Source organism: Oryzias melastigma, unplaced genomic scaffold, assembly GCF_002922805.2.
Source record: "Oryzias melastigma strain HK-1 unplaced genomic scaffold, ASM292280v2 sc00236, whole genome shotgun sequence".
Taxonomy (NCBI): Eukaryota; Metazoa; Chordata; class Actinopteri; order Beloniformes; family Adrianichthyidae; genus Oryzias; species Oryzias melastigma.
The window spans coordinates 222,250-227,590 of record NW_023416886.1 but is presented as its reverse complement, the minus strand read 5'-3'; positions in this window follow the sequence as shown (position 1 = coordinate 227,590).

Genomic DNA, 5,341 nt, shown 5'->3' with positions numbered 1-5,341 from the left:
CAGCAATCTTTAATCTAAGATTGCTGGGTTTTGTTGTGTTAGTTTGGACATTGGTAGTTCTGATTTGCGGGCTTTGTTTAATTTCTGTTCTTCAGGTAGTTTTGTTAGGCAGCCGTTAGCAGGAGCTGCTGACTCCGACGGTCGCCATGGCTGGGTCAACAGTCTGCCTGACTTGTTTTTCTTTTGGCCAAGGTTCCAACTCTGTTTTTGGTTTGCATTCTTTTTAACCAGCACACAAATTATTTCTTTGGTTCATTTGAGGACACAAGTTTTCATTTATTTTAATAAACTGTGTTCTATTTACACATTTGTGTTGTCCAGTCTAACGTTATTGTCCCCATTAATAGTCCTCCCCTAGACTCCGGGCCGCTTTGCCCATAGGGGACGTAACAGTATATATATAAATGAACAGTAAATCAACCTTTTTATCTGTTTACCTCTCTAAATGGGACTTGAAAATGCTAATTCTTGACAATTTGATTCAACCCACAAAGACCCAGACCCATTTTCCTAAAAAATAAAATGTGTGGAATACACCACAAACCAAGTGGACCACAGAATTCCTTTTTTTGTTACACCAATGTCACCATGGGTTCTTATGGGATAAAGTGGTATAATCATGAAATTATAGGTTGTGTTTGAATTCCCCCCAAAATCACTAAGTAGTGCGTTCGCCATTTTCTAGTGCTGTCCAAATCTACTTATTCCAATTAATTTGCATTGGAAATTTCCTAAAAGTCGAAAAACTAACGTACATCGATGGTCACTAAATTAGCGGATATAGACCACAATGCATTGTGGTTCAAATATTTTTAACAAAACGTGTTTAAATGTAATATTTGAATAAACCATCCACATTTTCACCATCAGAACACAGTGGAGTGATGAATGTCGTGAAATGTTCTTTTTTATTTGTTTTTTCCCTACGTGAAATCAGTGACGTCCGGTGTTTAGAAAACGAAAGAGAAGTAGTGAGCTGAAGTGTCTGAATTACCTTTAAAATCCAGGGCACTATATAGTCCTGCACTATATAGCTTTTAGTAGTTAGGGGTTGGGGGGAAATTCAGACGAAGCTATAGTCTAAGGCCCGATCCGAATACTATCCCTTCTCACTCCCCCTTAGCCCTCCGCCTTCGTTTATCCCTCCGTGCTTGCTCCAAACTGAGGGTGGTAAAAAATATTTCCAACGTGAGTTTCGTTCAGTGACGTCATCCAAATCACTGGTAAGCTAGCGTTAGCACGGAGCTTCCAGCACTCGAATATACATTACAACAGCAGTTTTATAAATTTAAAAAGGTCACGCTGTAACATAAAGTTATTACTTACATTTAAATTTAAACATCTGTGGTTCAGAGCGCACCAAAGTGAAGAAAAGCGCTTCGTAGCGCGGCGTGGTTTACTCTCGCGATAGCGGGCTTTGGACCCCTCTGTTTGGAGGGTGAAACTTAAAAAATAATAATTCCGGACACGACTTTGACTTCAACTGCCACTCCAAATCAAGGGGGAGGGCTAAGTGGAAGTGAGAAGGGGAGTATTCGGATCGGGCCTTTAACTGTGGGCTGCCCCCTAGAGGTTGAAACGAGGTAGTAAAGTGGAAATGTTTTTGGTCAACTGGTTTAAGTCCAACATAATTTCAGAAGTTTTAAAACATTAGCTGTGCCAAACCATTCTTCTTTTTTACGACTATCCCATAAAACACCCCGTGAAACAATAAATAATCCTTGAAACATCAAAATTTAATCCAGGTAGCATACATGCAAACAGGAAGTAATGTGAAAATTTGGCTACACGAATTACATGTGGCCAAGAAAAATTTCTATCAACTTTTGTGCAAATATGTGCGAATAACATAAGTCATAATAGAAAATGATAGAATTTGGGTGCAACGGATCACAAAACTCATGGATCGGATTGTGTTGTGGTTTTAGGGTCACGATTCGGATCATTTTTTTGGATCAGTAAAAAGTAAAAAAAACACAGCAAAAAACAAGATAGAAGCCTAAAATACATTTTTGGAAGACCTTCAAAACAAATTAATAATGTTAGCTTGTTGAGGCTTAGTTATAAAAACAAAACATCTATAAACTTTGAACACAAAATACTAAAACATAGTTTCTGATTACATTTATGACTTAATCTACAAAAACTGAGAGAAAAGAATGCTTAAAAGCAGTGTTGAAAACACCAAATCTATCTGGAGTTCCCCTTAAAGCGGCAACGTCCCCATTTTGCCACAGTGAAAAGGGTCAATCAGGCAGCATGACATTAGAGTCCCTTAGCCAGTCCCTTTTTTGAGGGGTTTTCAAATCTCGCATGAGAGTGGAGTCAGCCTCCAACTGTCCAGCTTGCATCAACTTCTTCAGCAGAAATGTTGGAGCACTATGGTCCCAAAGGGCCACCAAGTTCTACAGCGCCTGCGCAGCAATGTGATCTGCTGTACGGAGGGAGGGGAGATGCTGCTGCTCAGTGGCTGACTCGCTGAAAAAGTGGAGTAGATGAGGGGGACCCGTAATAAGACCACACCAACGACCCGCTCAGCGCTGGACATCACCTGAAGGAAGAGGCAGGGAGCGATGCACTCCGTTCCAATTCATTCTTTACCAGTCACAAGCCGATTGGCCGTGCGACAAAGAATTGTGACAGCCACTGCACTGACAGGGGAGCAGAAAGCAAGAAAGGGGAGGGTCCTTTGGTCACGCCCAAGATAGTTGTTGTTCACCTTTTGGCTTATCCCACTGCTTCGCATCAGTGATTTGGCAGAGTTTTCTCTAGCCGAAAGTGGAAATTTCCTAAACTTAAGGAAACCCTTTAAAAAATGACATTTTGAAACCCTTTCAGAACTATCAGCTTTTACATTTTTAAATATGAATAAAGTGTAACTGTCTAGCAGTTTAGTGGGTAGATGCGCTTCAAATGGGACAGAGGACATTGATCGTTTAATTGCTTTCAAGTCCATATTAACAAGTGTTCACATTTGTATAACTACACCCATTTACTTCCAGACAAGGGCGAAGTGGGTAATCGGGAGGGTCGGGAGGATTCCCGGTGGGCCGCTTCATTCATGGGCCGGCTCTAGCTGCGTGAAGCATGAATGTCCTTCAGTTTTAGAGCTGGTCGCACGTAAACATGCGCTAAAAACATTAGCATTAGCAAGTTACCTTCAAAGTTTGCTATGTAGGACGACAAATACACTTTAAAAACTTTTTGCATTTTTATTTTGGGGTATTTTACTAGAAATAACAAACAATGTGCCTAACATCATTTATAGTACCTCTTGTTAGCTCCAAAAGACATCTTTTAAAGTCCAAATACTCCACTATTTCCACATAAACAACAGCTCACTGCTCCGACCAGAAACGACTGAGCGGTCAGAGGCTGAATGTGGAAGTAGATCGTGCATATAGCCAATTAACTGGGCACAAACCGAAATGATTCGTTTCTCTTTGATCATGTTTGGCACTTCAGTGCTTTGAAGCAGACGCCGCATAAGCATCTCCCAAATCAGAGTCCCTGATTGGTCACAGGCCTGTGCTGCTGTGATTGTGCTGGAAATGTTGAACTGGGTTGAAGATTCAGCACATGCTCAGTACGTGCCCGATTTGGGCGTAGAGCTCGAGACCAGACTTAAAAACTTGTGTATTGACGCGCGCTCCAGGCATAGGCCAGGAATTCTGGTGTGGGTGTGTTTGCATTGACTCTTCATTGAAAGTTTGAGCTGCAGAGACAGCCGCACTCACGAACAATTTGCTTGTTTAACCCTAATCGTAACCACAATCCTAACCTTAACCCTTTACTCTGGGTCTGTGCGACTAAGAAAAAAGTTTAACACTGGCCGCACGTTTTTGGAAAATTACGTGCAAATAGACACTTTCTTTTTAGAAATAAACCGTATTTTCTTATGTATCTTGATGCAACTTCCTGCCAGGACTGATGTGGAACGCTCGCGTCTCGTGCAGAAAATAGAGCAGACAGCGAAATGATCCGCAGCACGCGTCAGCCTTCCGCAGAGGACCGCACGCTCCGTGCCTGGTGTGAACGACGCCATAGGTTAACATGGGCTACGAATAGAGGCGGGTCCAGTGTGAACCCGGCGTCAGTAACGTGTTGTGGCATGCACCAATAGTATGCAGCTCTTGGCCCCTTTATTGTATTTTCTTTATACAGTGGCTCTTTGCCTCAGTTCATATTTTTTTTTTTTTAAACAGACTGTTGTTGTTAATTTGTCACAGATTTGGAGAGTAATATCTGGTACAAAAATTAAAACTACTAATTTGTCAAGTTCATAAACAGATTAAGTAATCTTTTATTACTTTATTTAAATGTCATTTACAGTTGATTTAATTTGAAACTTATAGTAAGTGTGCCTGTTTTATTAAAACACAATTTTATTTATCAAAATGCGTCATAAATATTTTTGGAATTCTAATTGTGTTAAGCATGACAACCGTGGTTTACCTGTTCAGTGTGAAAATAAATGTCCTTGAGATGATCACATTGTATCATTTTTTTCCCACAAGATTTAACTTCGATAAACCATAAAATGACCTGATTTAAATATCAAACACAAATCAAACAAGATGTGGATAAATTTGCATCAACATGTTAATATTTGAACGGGCCTTGAATGACTTTGTAGTGGGAAAATTGGGGCGCGGTGTCAAAAATGGTTAAGAATCTCTGGTCTTGATGATTTATTCCAGTCAAACGTGTGGCGCATGGGAACATTTGTTACAATCAGATAAAGTTTATCTGGCCCATGTGCACAGTTGTATTCTAATCTGATCAAGGACATTTTGCACATGTAAATGCAGCTACTGTGTGAATGGGTCTGTGACTGTAAAGTTCTTTGGGCCTTCAAGAAAGGTAGAAAAGTGCCACACAAGTACCATTAAAAAGGAAAAGCAAAACACTACAGCTTTGCATCCCTGATAACTAAATTTAGAGATTTGAAAAAAAAAAAAAACATTTTCACTTACAGCATGGAATTTGCTGTTCAAGACATTAACATTGTAAGTAAATTAAGTCATAGGTACTCTTTTATATAATTTGGAAGGAGGTTTGGAATTGATGCAAAACCCGGACCTCAGCTTCTCCATACATGTCGAGATAAAAAAGCGAGTGACTCCCTGTCCAACAGCAGCATCCCTACAAATTTAAATAGTATTTTACCATACAGGAAATTAGTTTTCTTTTGTAGTTAAATTGCTGTAACCTGCATTTACCCTTAAGTCTGTGATTCAGGGGACGTGCCCACTCTACATTAGGCCACTAGAAGGAAATAAGAGCCAAGTCCTGTTCAGCTGAAGTCTGTCTCAGGTCCATGCTCAAAAGAAATTGACTT